The following is a 21,990-nucleotide window of genomic DNA, read 5'->3' on the forward strand; positions in this document are numbered from 1 at the left end:
TTCACCTACCACACGTACAGAATGTTCTGCCATTCCCGTAGTAGTGTGTCCCGAGGCTGCAAGTCTGAGACCTGTGCTTAGAGATTCCATGAGTAGCCCAGTTTTCTCTTGTGCTGCACGCATTCACTCTGATCCCCAGAACTGAAAATTCACCTGTTCCACCTTTTATCTTATCCTCAATGTACAAAATATGGTAAACCACAAACTACCAAGATAGCTTGATTGAGAACCACGGGCACTGCACTTCCTCTCATGGAAAGGAATCACACTAGGAACCAAGCATCTCCAGAGAATATTACTTTAGAGTTGATTTTATCTAATGAAAGGCAGAATTAAAGAGAAATAGGGAGAGAGAGAGCAAGAGAGAGCGAGAGAAAGCGAGAGCAAGAGAGAGAGAGAGAGAGAGAGAGAGAGAGAGAGAGGCAATTCTTGCATACTCTGGTCTGCTCCCCACATGGCCACAATGGCATCGGCTGGACCAGGCCCAGGGAGGAACTAGGAGTTTCCTCCAGGTCTCTTTGTGGGTGCAGGGCCCAAGTACTGGACCATCTTGTACTACCTTCCCAGGTGCATTAGAGGGATCTGGATCAGAAGTAGAACAGCCAGGACTTGAACTGGCATTGTCATGGGATCCTAGGGTGGAAGGCAGCAGCTTTACCTGCTATGCTGCAGCACCCACACATGGGAAAATTTATGTTTCATTTGTGTAGGGAATCAGGTCAGCGATTATTGGTGTGATGACTGGAGGAATAGGGAGGTTTAGCTCATGTGTCAAGAACAATGAACAAGCTAGTTCCCTCAGAAATGACCTCAACCCTCTCGACAACTCCTATCTGAGGAGTCGGCAGTGACACTGAGGATACTGGTGTGCTGTGTTAGCACTGGACAGCGCATTGTACAGGCCTTGAGGGGATCATCCTAGATGACTGTGCCTATTTGAATTCATTTGCAGAAAAGGAAAATGACAATGATGAAGTGGAAGTGGAAACACAATTCCTGTCACACACCAGGTGAGTCTTAGGAACCCTGGGCAGCGAGCTTAGTGCTGACCTGGGCAGACTCCAGGTCCAGAGAAGAAGAGCAGTGCCACTGCGCATCTCCCATCCATTGAGCCAACCCTTCGGTACCCGTCAGCACTGCTGTCTGCCATCGTTAGGCTATTAGTCTGGGTTTCCACTTCTCCCTACCTTTTCCATGTAGTGACCTGCAGCAGGCTGACTCCAAGAAGGAGCCTCTCTAGGGATTCCTTGCCATCAGTGCCTCTCTCGCGTGCAGTGAAGGGCAGGGTGCTGCTCACAGGTCTCCTCTTCTCATGAGCTTCTCTGCACCCCATTAATCACGTGAAACCACCTGACAGAAAGTAGTGCCTCAGCACTGAGAATAAGACTGACGGCTAAAGCCGTGATGGTCTCCAGTATCCCTAAATGTGAATACATTGTCTGCATGTAATTTACATAAAATGTTGAAGCCACTTTTCATTTTCCAAATACTCATGGGTACTAGTGGACCAACTGAGAGTCATTTCTCCAGCCTGACTTCCTAGTGACCTCATCACAGAGGAAATCCTCCGTTTCTCTCTGCTTCTGTCTCCATACCCTTTCAATAGCTCTGCTACTCCCCTATCACCTCAAACTTAATACTCTTTCTCCAAGAAGATGAGAGTTCTCTTTGCCTGTTTACTTTACATTGAGGTCAAGCAGTACAAATAAGCGTAAAGAAGTCTTCAGGCACACATAGATTTAATAACATTTAATATTTGGCTGTAGTTGATTTATGTGTAAATATTATATATCTACACACACCTACTGTTCTCAGTGCAGGCAGTGGGGTTACTGTTTTACCTTGCCTTCTGTTTCCCATGCGCTTCATATGAGCACTTCATTTTACCTCAGAAGAATTCTGTCCTGTGTTAACGTTCAGTTCGTCTACCCCAGGTGGTTCAGCAAGGAGCCTCCTCAAATGGAAGACATTGCATCCTGTCTGCACCATTAGCAGCCAGTCCTCCCCAGAAATGGACAAAGTTGTGGGTGGCCCATTGCTCAGCTCAGCCACTTCTGGAAGCCTCCTCTTAGGAATAGGTTGGAAAGGGGCTTTCTGTTCCCTTATGTTTCTCACCCACCTTTCCCTCCCTCCAGTCTCATCAGGGAGATTCCAGAAATTGAAGATCAAGATGTCTCACAAGACTCTCACGGTACGTGTTTGACTCCTGCACTTCTTCCGGAAGCTTCTGACTGGTCACCCCACCTTGTGTGCATTGCAATCATAGACCAATCCTTTGCCTGGCCCTTGTCTGTAGACTCAGTCCATTTGTTTCCCCAGATATGCCAGTGATGTGGGTGGTACGGGTATTCATACTTAAAACTTTTCTTCTGTAACAAATTGCGTTGAGAGAATTTCAAATATCAGTAGAAAAGTTCTGGTCTGCAAACAAGAAATTCTAAAGGCCCTACACAGCATCTCCCACTAGGTAGACGTTGCTGGGCTTCGTCCCTGAGCAGGGTCAGCACCTCATTGAGGTTCTCAGATAGAACTCCAGCTCAGGAGTGCCCCATGGCCTGAAAGTTCCTGGTCTCTCACCTCAGGCTTTTTGCACTCAGGGTCCCAGTGAGGCATGCCCATCTCCATTTCTGTCAAAGATGGTTGCTGTTTCGCAGAACAGAGTTCCCTGGATGAACATTTCTAGGCTCCAGTTGTGCCTGGGATGTCTGACTGCAAGAATACAGGAGCTGCTGATGCTCATAAAGCCCGAGCAGTTTGGTTGGCAGTTTATGCACAGAATGATCACTTTTGAGAGTAGGTCAACTTTCATCTCTGTCCCTGGTGACTGCTCTGTCCTTGTACTCCTATCCCCAGTGAGGATGAGTGAAGTCATTGCTACGTGCCAGACTTACAGACTTGTGTTTGTAGACTCAAAATCCTGAATTGAGCTGCAAGCAGGAGTTAGAATTCATTATTGTTTATTTGTTATGGAACAGAGTAGTGACCATTTCACAGCAAGCTCAGCAGCATGTGCCCAGGTGGTGTTTGCTTCCTCTTGGTTAGAAGCTTGGACAATAACTGTTGCCACTTGCTTACTTTTTATTCAATCTGAAACCTCAGCTCTGCCCTTTGACTTCCATGCTTGTCCAGGCCACAGCATCCATATAGGCATCTCTGTCCTTCATGTTCTCAATGGTGTTTCCATTTGAAGATGAATTGACTAGGGAAGAGTTCATCCAGAAATACATGCTCTTGAATTGCTTGTATTGTTGCCATAGACAAGAGGGAGATTATTCCTGAGCCACTCTTAGAATAGCCAAGGTTCTGTGTGGCATCAAACAGGTTTCAATTCCAGGGCATGCAGACTCCATGCATAGCTCTCTCCCAGTGTTCTACCTCCTCTCCAGTCAGCAGCCTGGGTCCTTCCATGAGAGCAGCCTGACAACTGCAGTTTGCCTCCTAGGATGATCTTGGGCTGTGAGCTCAGAATCCCTGAGGACCATTGCAGGCTGTCTCTAAGGGTTCTGGACAGAGGTTATTGAGATTGTGATCCAACTGTGACCAGGGAGATTTGACGCGTTGTCCAGGATGGCTCACCTAGCCCATCTCCTGATGTTGACTTAGGCCTCCTGGAGGATTTCCCTCAGTCTCCTGTTCTCACACGAGAACAATCTGTCCCCTTGCTAGTAGTGGCCATTGGATACCCATATCTGACCCAAAACCTGCTTAACCTGGTCAATCTCTCTGAATTTGTTTGCAGAAAATCAATATAATGAAGTGACGATGCAAGAGCAAGACGTCAGAAACACTTCCAGGTAACTCAGAGGCAGAGCAGACAGTGTAGCATGGACTCCTAGGGAATTAGTAGCCAGTCTTCCCCAGATAGAGACCAAGGTTTAGGTGGCCCATTGCTCAGCTCAGCCACTTCTGGAAGCCTCCTCTTAGGAACAGCTTGGAAAGGGGCTTTCTGTCCCCTTTCTGTTTCTCACCCACCTTTGCCTCCCTCCAGTCTCATCAGGGAGATTCCAGAGATTGAAGATCAAGATGTCTCACAAGACTCTCACGGTACGTGTTTGACTCTTGCACTAATTCTGGAAGCTTCTGACTGGTCCCATTCTAGGAGCACCTGGTCCTCACTGGAGAAACAGCATGTCTGCTCTGCTCTTGTTGTAGACAGTGAGTGCTCCATTGTGAACGGGAACACTGCACTGGTCTCCCAGGTGGCCTCTGTATTCTTGGGTTGCTGCACCTGTGTTGGGTGAGACAGACCACTGTGCACTCAGGCCCTGGGGACTTATCTCAGTCTGGATGTGGCTCTTGGATGGAGTTTATTCATAGTCATCCAACGGGGGAAACCCTTGGCTGCCACCAGGCCCACTTTCAAGGTGTAGCTTTTGACATCAAGACAGGGAAGGAGGGGATGGGAAGGCATGATAGCAAACGTGGAGCCACCACCATCTCTCTTGGAGAGGCTTCTTTAACAAGTCACTGTGATGTTCTTAATTTTGACAACAGTTGCAATTGTAAACAGCATCCTCCAAACTTCTCAGGCTTAAAGCTTTGGCAGTCTGTGCAATGTTTCCTTAGTTATCTGAACTAGGTCTCCTTGGTCGGCAGACTCTGTTTTCTCTGAAGCAGCTTGGTGCTAAGCACAGCAGTCCGGTCCCGCACCCTGTGTCCATGGTGTGGTTTTTATCTTCTGCTTAACAGCACTGATTTGTGCTCATATGTGGTCTGTAGTTTTAATCCAGTGTCTAAACTCGGCATTTTTTCTCATGCAAAGCCTCCATAACCTTGCACCAGGACAGGAATCTATTCAGTATCTGAGTGAGGCTGAGGGGTCCCTCACATCATCATAGGCAGAGTGCCTCTTGTTGAGTAGGAGCCCTGGAGTATGGCTTCTTGGGGGGGGGAGGGCAGAGAAAAAGTCCAATTTCCTTGAATCTGAGCTTCGATGAGGTTTTACACTTTCTCTCAGGAGGAATCTTTAGGGGTTGAGGCACCTTCACTCATCAAATCATTCTGTAGGAAAATCAAGAAAGCCTGATGCCCTTCCCTGTTTCTCAATGTTCTGCAGTAGAATTGGCAATGACAGTTGTCCCCCCAATGCTGTAGATCAGCAGGCACCTTTTCGTGGTGAGACCATGCACTTTTCCTCTGTACAGAGGTACAGAGATGTGCAGAGTCATCCCAGGTCACAGCGATTCACACCCAGCTATGCAGGCCACTCTCACGGGCATCTGTGTTCATCCCAGGTCACAGCGATTCACACCCAGCTATGCAGGCCACTCTCACGGGCATCTGTGCTGTGCTAGACCCTGTGCTGTCCTGATCCATGCAAGCCTCACTGGACCTCTGCTGGTGGAGATTCTGTCCCCACCTTGGGGAGAGGATGCTGAGGCTCAGCAAGTCACTGTGCTTTACCTCCCACCTGGGCTTTCTTCCTGACTTTTGTGTTTCACCTTCGCTTGTCTCTCCATTCTTCAGGTGCCTGTAACTAGGTTCCCACTTCAACTGACCAGAAAAGTGATGGTCACATAATATGTATTATCTATATGACATGCACTGAAATCGTATATCCTATGAATAGATGTGCTTGGTGTCTGTTCAGCGAAGCATGTGCATGGATGAAATGCATGTGTTCTTGTGCTAGATTTGTCCATTCCAGCTGTCAGTGGTCCCCGTCCTTGTCTCTCATTACAATGCCCTCCAGGTTTGATGATCCTGCTCCATCCTCCCCAAACCTTCCACAGATAGCCAGTGTGGTTTCTGTGCCTTAAAAGCTTAAGAGCTGTGTGTTTTATTAGTCCAACTTTGTTGAATATTCTGATCATCTGAGCCATGTTTATTACTTTTGCCTAGTGATAAATATTCGGTGAATATGTATAAAATGAACCCGAATGAAAACATTTTGGTGCCTGTGCAGATTTCATCTCCCACTTCGGACATGATGGTCCAGGGCCCCTTTCCTTACTTGTTGTCCCTCTGCTGCAGGCCTGACTGCCAGAGAGAGAGCATGAATACCAATCCTGACGGCTGTGGTTCTATTTCAGAACTGAGTTTAGTTGCTGCTCCTGAGAGGAAGACCCGTTCCCAGCTGGAGGGAGGTCCTCACAAAGATCTCATCACCAGCACCTGTGAGAATCATAGCATCAGCCCCAGCAATGTCCCGAGTTCCCCAAAAGGAGATGTTATCAAAGGAAAATGGAAGCCCAGGAAATGGGAACTGGCCTGCAGGTTCCCTGGCCTGGAGATGAAGGCCAAACCACAGCCCATGGAAAGGAAAATCGCATGCCAATTCCCTGGCCTGGAGATAAAGGGCAAACCACAGACCAACATGTGGGCACTGGCATTCAGATTCCTGGGCCTCCCTGCCTAGGATCCAGAGGTAATCCTGTGTGTGTGTGTCTTCGATGTACTTATTCCTTCTTACCTTGGCCACCAGATTGTAGCTCATTTCTGTTTGTTCAGATAGGGTAGAACTGTAACCTCTCTGTTTGGATCAATAATTTAAAATAGAAGATACAGGAAGAAATCCTTGTCCTGTAGAAACCTGACCCACAAAATAGGATACCTCCCCTCATGATCAAGTTAAAGTGTTTCATGTTGAACTTTCTCCCTAAAACATGCTGTTCACCATCCACTAACTTGATTGCAAGTCCTCTATTGGGTTGAGAAATATACATTGAACAATCACATTTTATCTGATTTTATTCCTAGGCCAATTTCCAATGCAGATTCTTGGGTCTCATTCTCCCATGTTTGTCCTTCCCTCTGACATGTACACAAACATGATATTCTCAAAAAGAAAACTTCTTAGCAAAAAGTGATACAAGAATGCGGAAACTCTAGGATGACTAAAAAGGTGCCTTTTTAAAAAATTCAGTTTCCCTTCAGAGTTGTGTGAGTCTAGCCACTGGGCACACTGCAGAATGGTCCTAGGTGGATCTGGATGTGGAATCATCTTCAGAGAAACCTGGTGTCTGTTCTATTGACAGGAGTTGTGCTGTGGTTACACTCCAGGCTCTCTTTGCTTACTGCAGAAAACGTATCCGTTTGCTAAGGCAACAGAAAGCAGGAGGAAGTGGGGTGACCTCACTCAGTCCTGGTTAGGAAAGGTCAAGGGCCCTGGTTCCCCAGCACTGCAGAGCTGGGCTGGAGTTCAGGGCAGGATTCTGGTCATTTGGCTGCCACTTCTCTCTCAGCAGCCCAGGGCTGCCCCTTCAGCCAGTCTCCCCACTGGAATTGAGTTTGCCCCTGGCCTCTGCCCCACTGTGGCCCAGATGCAGGCTCAGCTCTCACCTGGACCTGACCCAGCTCTCCTTTGATTTTTCTTCTCTCCCTCTTTCAGATCCCAAATACAGTTGGAAGTATAGAACAGTATTGCTGATGGTAACATCCCCACCTCTTCAAAACATCTAACACAGGAGCTCCGCTTCAACAGCAACCAGAACACCAAGAACGCCATTTCAACCCCATGAACTGCCCTCGGCTATTTGTATCCACCAGGCTGCTTCCCTGAGAGCTGGACCGTCTTCCACCTCCGATCCGAGCAAACACCTAAGGAGACCCAGGCCTGACTCCACAGCTGCTCCAGAGAGAACACCACCTGGCTCCTCTCCAACTGCCTCCTGTAGAGATCTGGGGTCAGGAGGAGCTGGAAGCAAACAGCATAGGACCCTGGGCACACACTGCCTTTGGATGGGGCGGGCTCGGTGTGGGCAGTGTCAGAGACACAGCGCCTGCGCACAAGGCTGCGTGTGAGCAGAGGAGAGGATCGGACTCTGCAGGACGTGGACCCTGGCCCAGACAGCTGGCCCTCTCCTTCACACAGTCAGCGATCCGCATAGAGGACAGCAGGAGGAGGAGACTTTGGGGCTCCAAAGGACAGGGAGGGTCTCTTTCCTCCTTTTGAACCCCAACCATCTCCCCCTTCTGCTGTCTTCCATGATGGGAACGCTGACTGTGTGAAGGCGGCAGGCCAGGTGTCTGGCTCGGCGTCTGCATCCTGAAGATCTCTGATGCTTTCCTCAATTTTGCACTCAGCCTCACTCTTTGGCCAAGCACCCGATGCAGGGAGTGCTGTGTGCTCCCTCCCACATCCCCGCAGGAGGCAGAGAACCTCTTGTGTGCCCATCAGGTCCCCTGGCCCTGGCATCGGTCAGTGGTGAAAGCTGTCTGTTGATCTGTACGTCCTAAAGATGTGCTCCTTCCTCTGTATTCCTAACAACTGTGGAGAGGGTGACCCCTCAGAGCCTGAGCAAAAAGGGAGTGAGCAGCGGCCCTGGCGGAGGTGCGGTCATCAACCCAGGAGGTGGCCGTGGATGGGCGTGATAACAGCAAGTTCATGGTGATGAATGCAGCAGTGTGGCCGGGAGGGGCCAGGTGGGCGAGGTGGGCTGAGCCTGCATCAAGGAACCGGACACCTCTCTGAGCACTCCTCTCTCCACACCCAGAGTCAGGCAGCCCAGATGCAGGCAGGACCTCGTCACAAGGACGCTCATCTGTTACAGCTGCTGGTCCTGCCAACTCCAGTAGTGTTGCAGGAGAACTGGGGGCTCCTGATGCAGGACGTGGGCCAAGGCATCCAGAGCCCCAGCAAACAGCAAGGCCGTGTTCCTGCCGGGCCTGAGGCAGCTGCAGGACTTGAGGGGCCATATGCCTGCCCCCTGTCATGGAAAACCGAGTCCTCGCAGATTCTGGACACCGCTGCTTAGTAGGTGCTCCTGGGCAAAGAACAAACCGAGCCAATGGCACCGCTGCCCTGTGGTGGACCTGTTTCTCACAGCTACCATGCTTACTTCCACTGTCTGTCATGCCTGTGATAAAGACAATTGTTTTCCTTTCATGAAAATTGGGATCCTAGGGAGGGAATTGTGTTTCCACCTGAGTGTGGCCTCCTCTCAGTGTAACAGCTGCCTTAGACATCGTGTCAGCACATCTTGGGCATCCTAAAATCTGCAACTTCTCATGAAGATATCGCTGTCCAGGCCCATAAGTGTCTCCAGTGTCCTGGAGTGTAACTGGAATCTCAAAAGTTTTGATTCAGATCCAAATATGTATTCCCTGTTTTAGTTAAGTGTTTTTAAAAAGAAAAATTCCAAAAACAATTAAAAATTTAACCCCCCCCCAAAAAATTTAAAGTAAAAATGGAAAAGAAAACTGGTACTACACTGTTTTTTAAAAAGGAAAAAGATAAAAAAAATTAAAAATTTAAAAACTATTAAAAAATTTAAAAAACAAAAATTAGAAAAAATGTCATTTAAGTGTTTTTGAAAGGAAAATACTGAAAAAAATTAAAATTAAAAAAATTTAAAAACTTTAAAAACAATAAAAAATAGGAAAATACTAATAGGAAAATTAAATTGCCACTTTATTTTAGTAACTTTTTAGATAGGAAAATGTTACAAAATATATCAATTTTTTTTTTAAATTTAAAATCTGCAAAAAGAAGTAAAATTCTATTTCACTTCAGTGTTTTTGTAAATACAAAAATGCTAAAACGTTTTAACTTTAAAAATGATTATACTTTACAAATGACAAAAGAGAAAAACAATTATTCAGAATAAGTGTAAAATGTCATTTCTATTCACTGTCTTATTTACTGGAGAAAATGCCAAATAATTAAAATTTAACAACTTTACAAAAATTTAAAACCTAAAATAAAAAAAGCAATACTAAGGAAACAACGTACAATGCCATTTCAATTAATTATCTTTTTTAAATACGAGAATGCTAAAAAGAAATGAAAAATTTCAAAACAAAGAAAAATTACTAAGAAGAACAAAATAAATGCCGCTTCAGTAAAATGCCACAATGCAACAAAAGAAAAATAAAACAATGTTTTGCTTTGTTTGAATTGGTTCTCAACAACTGACCCGTGGTGACAACAGGTTCTTCAGTACCTCCAGAACAAACCGCCTGGTAATTTATGCCAAGAGACAAAGCAGCAGTCATCTAGGTTTTACCTTGGATACCACTTTCACCATCCCTGACTTCGGTGAAACTCTCTGCAGAAATTCTACAAACTCTTTGCTGATTTTGATACCTGCTTTTACTTTTGTTCTGTAAAAATCATCCACTTTGGATAATAAAATTTCAGAATTGAAATAAACAACTTTGGAGAGTGCTGCTTGGAGGATGTATAAATATCCTGTTTGAAAATGGCCTTCCTTTAACAATTTTACCATGCATTAACCATTCATGCCTGTGTCAATTATTATATGCAACTTTAATACCAGATTTCTTTCTTTTTTTTTTTCTTTCTTTCTTTCTTTCTTTTTTTTTTTTTTTTTTTTGACAGGCAGAGTAGATAGTGAGAGAGAGAGAGAGAGAGACAGAGAGAAAGGTCTTCCTTTGCCGTTGGTTCACCCTCCAATGGCCACTGTAGCCAGTCCATCGTGCTGATCGGAAGCCAGGAGCCAGGTGCTTCCCCTGGTCTCCCATGTGGGTTTAGGGCCCAAGGACTTGGGCCATCCTCCACTGTCTTCCTGGGCCATAGCAGAGAGCTGGCCTGGAAGAGGGGCAACCAGGATGGAATCCGGTGCCCCAACCAGGACTTGAACCGGTGTACCGGTGCCGCAAGGCGGAGGATTAGCCTCTTAAGCCATGGCGCCGGCCTTAATACTAGATTTCTAATAGAATTCTTCGTGAAGACTGTGGATCCTGGCATTCTGTAGTTCAAAAGCATCCTCACCCCAACGTGGAATGTTATTCCAAATATCGTGTTAGCCCATACCATTGAATTTTTTTCTCTATCACTTTGATTTTTTAATTTCAGTGTTATAATACATTACATCTCATATTGGGTGTGCCGATTTTTACCCTTGTATCTATCCATCTATCTATCTATCTTTATTTATTTATTTATTTATTTATGAAGTAGACTGCTTTTCCCAAGCTATAGCAGCTCCTCATGGTTTCAGCCACACCTGGCTATAGGTGAGGGCTGAAGGCCCTGGGACTGAAGTGAGCTAATTGCCATTCTACACCACCCTTCTCTCCATCACCCACTGCCTCTCTCCCAGGACCTGGGAGTCAGCCCACCCCCCTTCATGGCCCTCTCTTCAAGCCTGCAGTGCTGGGTGTCATGGGGGAGGGACCTTGGGTTTTCTCATGATGCAGTTCTGGTTCACAGCCAGCAACTCAAAAAGTGCCCAGTAGAAGAAGGACAGACCTGAGGACACTGGGACCTACCTTTAGGATAAACACTTGAAAAAGTTCATGGAATATGACATGAAAGGATAAATTTATTTGGGCACAAAAATGCTGAAATCCAATACAGTTTTTGTTACATTTTACATGAAATTTTTTCAGGCATGCTTTGTTCATGGATTTCAAATTTTACACAAAAATAAGCTTATCTTTTGAATAAAATTTTTAGATTTTATTTATTTGAGAGGTAGAATTACAGATAGAGAGAGGCAGAGACAGTGAGAAGGACTTCCATTCACTGGTTCACTTCCCAATTGGCCACGATGTCCGGAGCTGGGCCAATCTGAAGCCATGAGCCAGCAGTTTTTTCTGTGTCTCTCACTTGAGTGCAGGGGCCCAAGCACTTGGACCAACTTCCACTGCTTCCCCAGGCCATAGCAGAGAGCTGGATCAGAGGAGGAGTGAACAGGGGTCCATATGGGATGCTGGCATTCCAGGCACATGCTCAGCCTAGTAAACCACTGCTCCATGAGGGAAAAAAAAGTTGTTTGACCCTCTGTGTCAGTCCTCGAATGTGTGCAACTGCCTGGCAGGACTGGGGCCAAAGGCAGGAGCAGGGAATTCAATCCAGGTCTCCCTGTGTGGGTGGCAGGGACCCAAGTACTCGATATTCTGGGGACGGGTTGTTCACAGACATAAGTGGGGGCGTGTGGGCACCTTTGGGGTTGTATTTCTACTTGTCTGCAGAAGGCCTACTGCAGAGTTGGCCACCTCAGACTGGTTTGTCCAACCAAGGACATGCTGTTGCCAAACCCCTTCCCATGTGTGATGAATGTCCTACGTTCTGAACACTGAGGGCCCCACACCTGTTTTCTCGGTTTCCCTGGCTCCACCACGTAGGAAGATCTCCATGGACTGGCCATTCTGACACAGAGACACCAGCTCTTGATGTGAAAGGAGAGACCCAAGGAGCAGGCACTCGAAAATTCATGCTGGCCCCTTTAACGTAATTCCAGCCCATCTCAAGATCCTCACAGTGTCCAGGGACAGCAGAACCCTGTCCACAGGCAGTGTCCTGTTCCTAGGGCCAGTGGTGTCACCTGCGGAGCCCAGGGTCTGTCACTCAGGGAGGGCTCAAGTGTCCTCCCATTGGGGGCTGCAGTGCCTGCTGGTCTGTCTGAGTGCACGCGTGTCTTCTTCCTGTGTCCAGGTCCTGGTGCACTGGGTCCCTGAAGATCCTCTGGACAATGACTGTCGCCTTCACACAGTAGATTTCAGACAAGCTCAGCCAGACTCCAATTCTGCTCCCTGCCTAGCAAGAAAGAGAGAGGGAAGAGCCCAGCGGTTCTCTCTGAGGCAGCTGTGTGCTGAGGGCTCTTCCCGGGCCTCCAGGATTCTTCTGATGAGCATCCCCCTCCCTCCCCCTCTGCACTCCAGGACAGCCACAGAGACACAGGGACTCCATGCCTGCTGTCAGCTGGGTTTCCCCTCCCCCACCCCTCTCCAGGCCCCAGGTCTAACCCAGTCCTGGGGGCCAGAGGAAAACAACAGGAAAAGCACACTATGTTGCATTTTCAAAGCACCGGCCCTAGCAACCTCCATGAAACTCCCAAAGCGATCAGGGAAGCTGAGCTTCCCCGAGGGGCACTGGGGTCCCTCCTCCAACTTCTGAGAGTGCTCTGGGGACAGCAGCAGCTGAGATGAGTGGGCAGAAGCAGCTCCCCAAGGGCGGGTTTGCACCCTGAACCTCACAGGGACGTCTACTCTGCTGAGGGGCGGGGCGGTGGGGCTTCTGCACCCCTGCACATCGGGTCGCCAGAAAATGCCCTGAGAACAGGCGGCAGATTTTTAAATACAGCCTCCAGCAGGTTCCTCATTCATGGCTCCACCCTGCCTCTGCACTGCTTTCTTATTGGCTCCCCCCCCCCCCCACAGGCAGAGTGGAAGTGAGAGAGACAGAGAGAAAGGTCTTCCTTTTTGCCGTTGGTTCAGCCCTCAATGGCCGCTTGGCCGGCGCACCGTGCTGATCCGAAGCCAGGAGCCAGGTGCTTCTCTGGGTCTCCCATGCGGGTGCAGGGCCCAGGACCTGGGCCATCCTCTACTGCCTTCCCAGGCCATAGCAGAACTGGTCTGGAAGAGAAGCAACAGGGGCAGAATCCGGTGCCCCGACCAGGACCAGAACCCCGGGTTCCGGTGCCGCGGGCGGAGGATTAGTCTATTGAGCCAGGGCCCTGCCTGTATCTGCTTCTTTAATAACATTTATTTCGGAGCCGGCGGTGCGGTGCTGTGGGTTAGGTCTCCACACCTGACCAGGGAGAGGGGACACAAAGAGCTCCCCCAGGCCAACGCTGGTTTCTCCTCCGGACTCTGCTGCTCCCTCAGGATCCGGGCCAGAGAGACCCGGGAAGAGTGGTCCACGGGCAGGGGAGGAAGGGTCGGGACCCCAGAGAAGAACGGAAGCCCGAGCTCACGGTGGCAGACGATCATTAATCCACAGAGGGGAAACCCCACAGGCCACAGCGCCACGCACCCGCTCCTCCGTCAGCTCCCACACCGCTGGGACGGGCGGGGACACGGACACGCGGGACAACCCCGCACCGGACCTTGGGCTCCCACAGGCCACGCCCACCGCCGCGCGGCCCGGCCTTTCCCGCCCTCCGCAAGCCCCGCCCCTCACACAGCCCAGGCCCCTGAGCCCCAGGGCGCCATCACGACCCCCAGCCCGGCCTGCAGGCCGCCCCCCTGGGTACCCGGATGCGGGCCCCGCTTCGGAACACAGCGCTGTGGACACTGGAGGACCCCGGCCAGGGCTCCCGGAGCGGGGACAGCGGTGCGGGGCCACTTGAGGGCCGCCTTCCGGAACCGGAGTCCGAGGGGGAGACAGGGAAACGCGGACGCGGGGCGGACCCGCGCCGAGGGACAGGGTTCCCAGGAGGACGGCGCCGGCCCCAGGCTCAGGACGCCGCTGCTGGGAGGAGGACAGGGGAGCCGCGCCCACAGCTCCCGGGAGGGCGGGCAGGGCCGGGCCCCGGAGGAGGCCGCGGGGTGCGGGGCCCGGGCGGCAGGGGGCGCTGTCCGGGCCACAGCCTCCTGTTGGTGTTAACTGGGCGTGCTTCGTTCTCACTATTGTGTTCATTCATTGGAGAGAGAATTACAGAGGGGAGAGACAGAGAGAAAGGGCTTCCATGCTCTGGTTCGCTCTCCAGATGGCCACCACAAGGGGCCTCCCAGGCAGGAGCAGGCCCCAAGCCCTCGGGCCATCTTCCACGGCTTCCCCAGCCCATTAGGAAGAGCCAGAACGGAAGAGGGGCAGCTGGACAGGAACCAGCGCCCATGGGGGAAGCCGGCCCTGCCGGCGGAGGCTTAGCCCACCAGGACACAGCACAGGCCCGGACCACGGCGTTTCCGGTGTTGTGCAGAGACACTGACTGGAAACTTCCCAGACTCCAGGGGCTAGAATCCTGCTGTCTTTTCTTTAGAGAAAGGAGGCCTTGCCTCCTGTGTGCGGGCTTGTAGTTTATAACTTTGTTGCGGGCAGAAGTCTCTGAGGGTTAAAGTGCAGCTAAGGAAGTGAGGTTAAGGTGGCTGCAGGTCATCCTGCACTGCCTTGGGCTCAGAGGCCCTGGAGCTGGCGCAGTCACACTAAGGAGAGGAGCCCAGGAGCTGCAGCGTGGAGGCCACAGGGCGTGCACAGAAGGGCAGGCTCCAGCAGGATGGTGGCACAGCGGGTTAGAGCCCCAGCCTTCAGCCCCGACCTGCATGGGGGCTGCTCCACTGGCTATGCAGCTCTCTGCTGGGGCCTGGGAACGAAGTAGAGGATGGACGAAGTCCTTGGGCCCCTGCCCTGGCGAGGGAGACCTGGCAGAAGCTCCTGGCTCCTGGCTTCAGCTCAGCTCAGCTCTGGCCATTGTGGTCATTTGGGGAGTGAACCAAAGACCTTTCTCTCTCTCAGGCTCCACCTCTCTCTGTAACTCTGTCTTTCAAATAAAATAAAATAATTATGTAAGACCCCTTCAGCAGGCGTCCCACAAACTGGACCCCAGAAACACAGACTCCACTCCAATCGATGCAAAGGGCAAGAGGAAAGTTTATTACATTTGCAAATGGGTCGTCTCAGCAGCACCCTCTGGTAGGGTGCAGAGAGAGAGAGCGGCCCCGAACAATAGCTTTACAGAGTTTTTAAAGCTAAAAACCACAACATTAGCATACTCAATTGTGTTACAATCCTATTGGGCAAGCTATAGGTTACTAGCATTTTATTGGGTAAGTTAATGGTTGCTAGGTAAGGGGCTTGGGATGGGGGGTTGCGGGCAGTTTCTTCTTATCACCTGAAGCAAGCAAGGACGAGGATGGCAGTACAGAACCTTATTGTAACTCTTTTCCGGACTCCTGCAAATGTTATCGCGTGAGACCGTAACACAGACACAGAGCAGTTTCACAAGGCAGTTTCACAAGGTTATTCTGCAGGCAGGTGGAGACACAGTTATCTTAAGGAATGGCTACTGTCAGCAGCCAAACTTTTTAACCCTTGCTAGAATTATTTTAATATTTACTTTTAGCAGGGGTCTTATAATTATTATTATTAGAAGAAGCAGGGCAGTGTCTTTTCCCATGGGCCACATGAGTTCACTCATCTCTTCCCTGAGAGGTTGCTGGGCCCAAGCCAGCTCCACCCCGGGGTTTGAGTCATTCAGTTTGTTCTGCACCTGTTCTCTCCATCCTTATCCTCTCTACTCGTTGTGTGTGTGTGTGTGTGTGTGTGATTTCTTTATTTCTTTGTTTGAGGGTTAGCACTACAGAGACAGGGAGAGACAGAGACAAAGGGCTTCCATCTGCTGGTTCACCACTGAAATGGCCTCATTGCCTTGCTCTGGGCTGATCTGAAGCCAGGAGTTTATCCGGGCCTCCCACATGGGTACAGGGGCCCAAGCCCTTGGGCCATCTTGCACTGCTCTCCTAAGCGATAAGCAGAGAGCTGAATTGCAAGAGCAGCAGCCGGGACATGAACCGGCTCCCACATGGGATCCTGGCCCGGCTGACAGAGGCTTCCCCTACAAAGCCACAGCCAGGCCCCATCTCCTTCTACTTAGAATCAGCTGTGCAGAAATCCTGCCTGAACCCCATGCTCACATTAATGAGATTGCAGGGATGTGTGGGAAGGATCCCTCCTCCAATAGGGTGAAAACAAGACCTGTGTCTTTTCCACATAAATTTTGAGGTGCTTTTCTAGTTATATGAATCATGTGCATCATATTTTTGTGGGGATTGCCTTGAATTTGTAAATTGCTTTGTATAGAGTAGACATTTTCATCATGATAATTCTTGTAATCCATGGACATGGATGTCTTTCTAGTTTTTGTGCCTGCTTCAGTTTCTTTCACTGATGTTTCCTAATAGTCATGGTAGAGAAGACACTAAGAAACGGACAAGTAGGAGTACTTTCGACATGACTTGGCAAACGTTTTAATGAGATGTGGGGGCAAAGCATTGAGGCCTGTCTGTGTCTAGCACACTGTAACTGCTCAGTCACATTAGTTCTTACCAGTCCATCACCATCTGCTCTTTCAGAATCTCCTCATTGCCTTAGACACATGGATAACTGGTCATGGTGTGATGGACCATTCTAGCCACATATGTTAATATCCCTCAAATGATTCAAATGTTTGGTATTATTAATAATGTCTCAAGGGGCATCATCTACACATATTTGGTATGTCCCTTAGTGATTGTGAAAGTATTTCTCCAGGTTGTAATCCTGTAAAGGCAATTGCAAGATCAAAGTTCTGGTACATTCCTGATGGTGTTGTTCTGGCCCCATTGCCTGGCAAGAAGATTTTCCTGTCCACATTCGCAGCCACTGATGAGAATGTTCTTTGCTATCTCCCTTGCAGAAACTAGACAGCCCCTGTTACCTTCTGTTAACTTTTACCAGCACTTAACTCTTTATTGTGAGATTTTATCAACTCAGATTACACTCAAGAGGCCTGGAAAGGTTGCAATCAATAGGATGGTCTGTGTTCTCTTGTATTTGATGGCTGTTCTATTCTGAGATAGTCAGACACCAGCAATGCGAGCACATGGAGTCTTGAATGGTGAATGCCACTGCATATTGGGTTCCTGCAGTGTTCTGGATTTTGTGTGAGGCCCTCGGTTCTCTGTTGCTCTTTCCTCTCTTTCTGCTTGCATCCTTATTCTTTCTTTCCACTGACTTGGGATTGGTCTGCTCCTGTTTTACTAGGATTTTTGAGATACTTTGTTAGGTTATTTGAAGTCTTTCTACTTATTTGATGCAGGAACATCAAATAATAATCCCATACACATTCCTCTGAGTACTACTTCTAGAATTTCCCATCAGATTCAGTGTGTTGTGCTTCCATTTTAATTGGATTCATGGAATTTTTAAATTTCCCTCTGGGTTTCTTATCCAGCCTTTATGTATTTGCATAACTTTGAGGGTTCTTTTGCTGTTGATTTCTAGTGTTATAGCATCCATGTTCCATGTGTAGATGAAAAGAATGTGTATTCTGCAGCTGTGGAGTGAAATATTCTGTAGTCATCTGTTATGGCCATTTGGTCTGTAGTAGTTTCTCTGTGACATTTGTTAATTTTTTTCCCCAGGTGATCTCTTTCTGTTGATGAAAGGTGAGTGTTGAAGTCCCCCACTATTACTGCATTGGCATTCATGTGTCCTTTAGATGTAATAGTTTTGTTTTATAAATTAGGGTGCTACAGCAATGGGTGCATATGCAGTTACCATTGTCACATCTTCTTGTTGAATCAAACCCTTGATCATTTTATAGCAACCGTCGTCTCTTGTTACAGTTTTTATCACCAAAACTATTTTATCTGATCCAACCGTAGGTACTCTTGCTCACATCTAGTATCCATTAGCATAAGCATCTTTTCTCATCCTTTCCCAAAGACAGTCTCTGTCTTTGCCGGTGTGTTTCTTCTAGACAGTTCCTTGGATTTCACAGCATTGGGCGCACTTACCCAACCTGTAAATGTATCTACCTGGGCAGAAACTTCTTGGTTTGATAACATCAGATTTTTCCAATTTATTTTTGCTGTCCATGTTCTTTTGGTCTTAGCCCAAAAACTGTGTTGACTCTGCCTAGCAGAAAGCTGGGTCCACAGAGGTCCAGAAGGAATCTCTACTCTCCCTGGCACCAGGAGATAAAAAGAAGAACGTGGGTCTCCACACAGAAATGACCTCCATGAGGTCTGACACTCTCCAGCACTGCAGCAGAGGAGAGAGCCTGAGGGGGAATCCCAGAGGTAAGGGACCACACAGGACAGGCAGGGCTGTGTTAAATACTAGTCCAACTTGTGTGTTCTCTGGTCCCTTTCTATCACCCAGTGATGGAAAACAGACAGAGCATAAGTAATGGGACAACAGAAGTGTGGGAAAAGCTGTCCAAGGAATGCCCCTCATACATTTGTTTGTTTGTTTGTTTTTAGCGGCAGAAATAGCAGTGCTTTATCTGAAGTCCACAAAACCCAACAATGCATTCTTGGAAGACAAGAGCCATGCTCGGGACAGCAAAGCTGGAAGTCAAAGCTCATGGGGCGGCCCTCCCTCCATCAGGTGCTGTGGTGCCGAGACAACCTTTTAGTCTCTATGGACCTCAGGTTCCTCATCAGTGAGGTAAAGTGTGTATTGTTCCTCTCAGAGGTCCTGCTGCTTAGGTTCCTCGGAGTCCCTGGGGAACCACACATGCCCTGGGAACTGAGTCTGAGACCTGACCTAGTCCCTCCTCTGTGTCTCCTCCCAGATCCGGAGCTGAGTCCACAGCCTGAGAAGCCAGAACTGAAGGTGCAGATGAAGGACGATGAGCAGCTCTCTGGGACATGAGAATGACCCAGAGAATGACAAGGTAATGTTAGGGTGAAACCAAGTATGGGTGAGATGAAGGACACATTGTGTCGGAAACCTCAGGGGATACTCAGAAAGGCTTACTCCACTGTCCAGCTCCTGAAGGAGCCACCTTCCATGAGCACTGAGGTCAGGAGAGAAACTGACTCCACAGTGAACCTGTGCACCTGGCCAGGGAGATTCTTGGATGGAATCAGAGCAGGTTTATGTTGAACAAAAGCTTTCCATGCAAACTAGAGTTCCTGGTAACTTCAGTGTTGCCACCAAAAAAAAAAAAAAAGTGAGAGAAGGAGAGAGAGAGAGAGAGAGAGAGAGAGAGAGAGAGAGAAACCACACCCTTCCTGCCCTCTTCAGCTAGGTACATTTTTCCACCTATGCTCAATTCCGCCATGCAGCACATTGCAAAAAACAATTAAATGGCAGTGGTGCAGTCCCACGGCCCCAAAGTAAGGATCCCCATGATCCCCACATGGGGCCAAGACCTATGTCCATTGTTCACAATGCTTTTGCTTTCTCTGTGCCAGAGTGTGAAAGCACTCACAGAACTCAGTAGCCAAAATAATTAATCATTCATCTGAGAAGTTGGCAAAGGACCTGAGTAGACATTACTGCATGAAAGGAATACCCATTGCTACCAGGTGATTGACAAGTTGCCTGTTATCAGTACTCATCAGGGAAACACCATTCCAAACCCCAGAGGGATAACACCTCAGAACCATATGGTTAGCTGTTGTCCCAAAGACAAGAGAGAATAAATGTGGGCAAGGGTGTACCAAAAAGGAAACACTCACATTATGTGTGAGAATGTTGAGTGGTATGGCCATTGTAGAAAACATTATTGAAATCTTATTTCAACCAGATATTTTGGATTTTGATATTGGTCTATTATGCTATGTTATATGTGCGTACATATTGTATGTCCACATGGGGAAATTTTATTAAGAGTTTTATTTTAAATGGCTTTTAGATAAGATTGTCCATAAATTTAAGCTGCTAAAATCAATCAAAGATACATTTTAATTTGTATGACCTGAATCTGTGTATCATATGTTTTAAACTTGTTGGTAGAAAGAAACTAATAACATTTTATATGGTTGTGCTTAAGTTTACTGGTTAAACAAACTACACCATGTTAGATATTTAAGACGTGTTTTCAAATACATGATTCTTAAAATTTATAGAAGGCATTGGACCTTCCGGTAAATGTTTTCTTAAGTTCTTATCTAAGGGTTGAAACGGTTTGCTAAGTATTCATGTAATATTGCTATTGTCAGCAAGCGATCTAGGACTTGCTCCCTCATTTCTCTATTCTAAGCCCAACTTGTTCTTTCACTTCTCTATTCTCTTCAAGGTAGGGAACTAATTCTATTATGAAGGAATCTGTAGGATGCACAATTTAATCTTTAGACCTTATAAGAGATGGCTAACATTTTTCTGTAATAGCATAGCCAAAATAAGAACTTAACTAATAATCTCATAGCTAGATTCACATTGCCATCAGCGAAGTATACAGTAAGTTAAAAAAAAAAAAAAAACCTCCCTTTCAGACCAAAGGGAAAGAAAGTTTTAAAGTGAGAATAGAATTTTCCTCATGGGCATTGTCTACCTTAGAAAAACTACTACAGAACATGCCTGTGACTATAGACTTGTAGTTCAGGCCACCAAAGATTAGAGATGGGACACGGGCACTCCCTTGACTTGCATCGTCTGGTCTGCTTTAATACAAACCAGGAGGAAAAGAAAGCTAGGCATCAGAAGCAATGGGTGGCAGGCCTATTAATGGCTGATCTGTACAGTGATCTGCCCTCAAGGAGAACCAACAGGCCAGTCCACTGCAGTGGCTTTCAATGTGGTAAGCCTGGGCTTCAGCAGAAGTCAGCTTGTGAAGAGCCCTGGCAGCTCTGCCAAGAGTTGGATCACTGGAAATGGACCTGCCCTGGAATCGAAGGATGCCCAGGTCAGAGCCACAGATCTTATTGGCTCCAAGCTGAAAAGCCCTTCACTCAGCCCAACTTCCAAAGTGACCACTGCAGCTGAAGGGACGGCCAAGTAGGGTCAGCAACATTGCAGGCAGAACTGTAAATTTCTTGTTAGAGATGCCCCCTGCCTTTACCTGGCCAGCTCTCCTCCCAGGCCAGCCAAGTAATGAAAGTCAACAGAGTGCCTTCCCCTAGGAGGTTCACACCTCCCTTGGGATATACCCCATGTGAAGAGATGGATAGGTCTGGGCCCCTTAACTTACAAGGCCTAAAGCCCAACAGATTATTATCAAGCCCCTTCTATCAGGTTCTATTTGCCTCTCAATCAGAAAACTTAATTGTAGCTTAGACAGCACCTTTCTTAGCTCCTCTAATAATGACTCTGTCCTTTGTTCTAGACCCTGTCTAGTGCACTTGGGCCTCATTCCTTTGTAATCATAACCTCTACTCTACCACCAATGGCTCTACTCCCAACCTGTGTGTACTGATGGTCCTCTTCCCCACTTAAGGCTGTATAATTGTTCAGACCTGGTTAAGGCCACTCTTAGGATCATTGGTTACTATCCTCAACCTGTCTTTTATGACCTTGTCTAAATATGATCAGAGTCGGGGAACTTGGAAGGCTTCCATAGCCTTGGCAACTCATGACGAGAGCCTAGGGTCGTTACTGGCGCCATAAACTAGAGTGTCAATTTGTTGGGTCAACAACAGGAGCCACTGTGCGCTTGCTCCTGATGTGGGATCTCTGTCCTTAATGTACTGTACATTTTGATTTAATGCTATAACTAGTACTCAAACAGTATGTTTCACTTTGTGTTTCTATGTGGGTGCAAACTGTTGAAGTATTTATACTAAATTGATCTTCTATATATAAATAGAATTGAAAATGAACCTTGATGTGAATGGAAAGGGAGAGGGAGCGGGAGAGGGGAGGGTTGTGGGTGGGAGGGAAATTATGGGAAGGGGAAGCCATTGTAATCCATAAGCTGTATACTGGAAATT

This window comes from Lepus europaeus, chromosome 2 (genome assembly GCF_033115175.1).
Source record: "Lepus europaeus isolate LE1 chromosome 2, mLepTim1.pri, whole genome shotgun sequence".
Taxonomy (NCBI): Eukaryota; Metazoa; Chordata; class Mammalia; order Lagomorpha; family Leporidae; genus Lepus; species Lepus europaeus.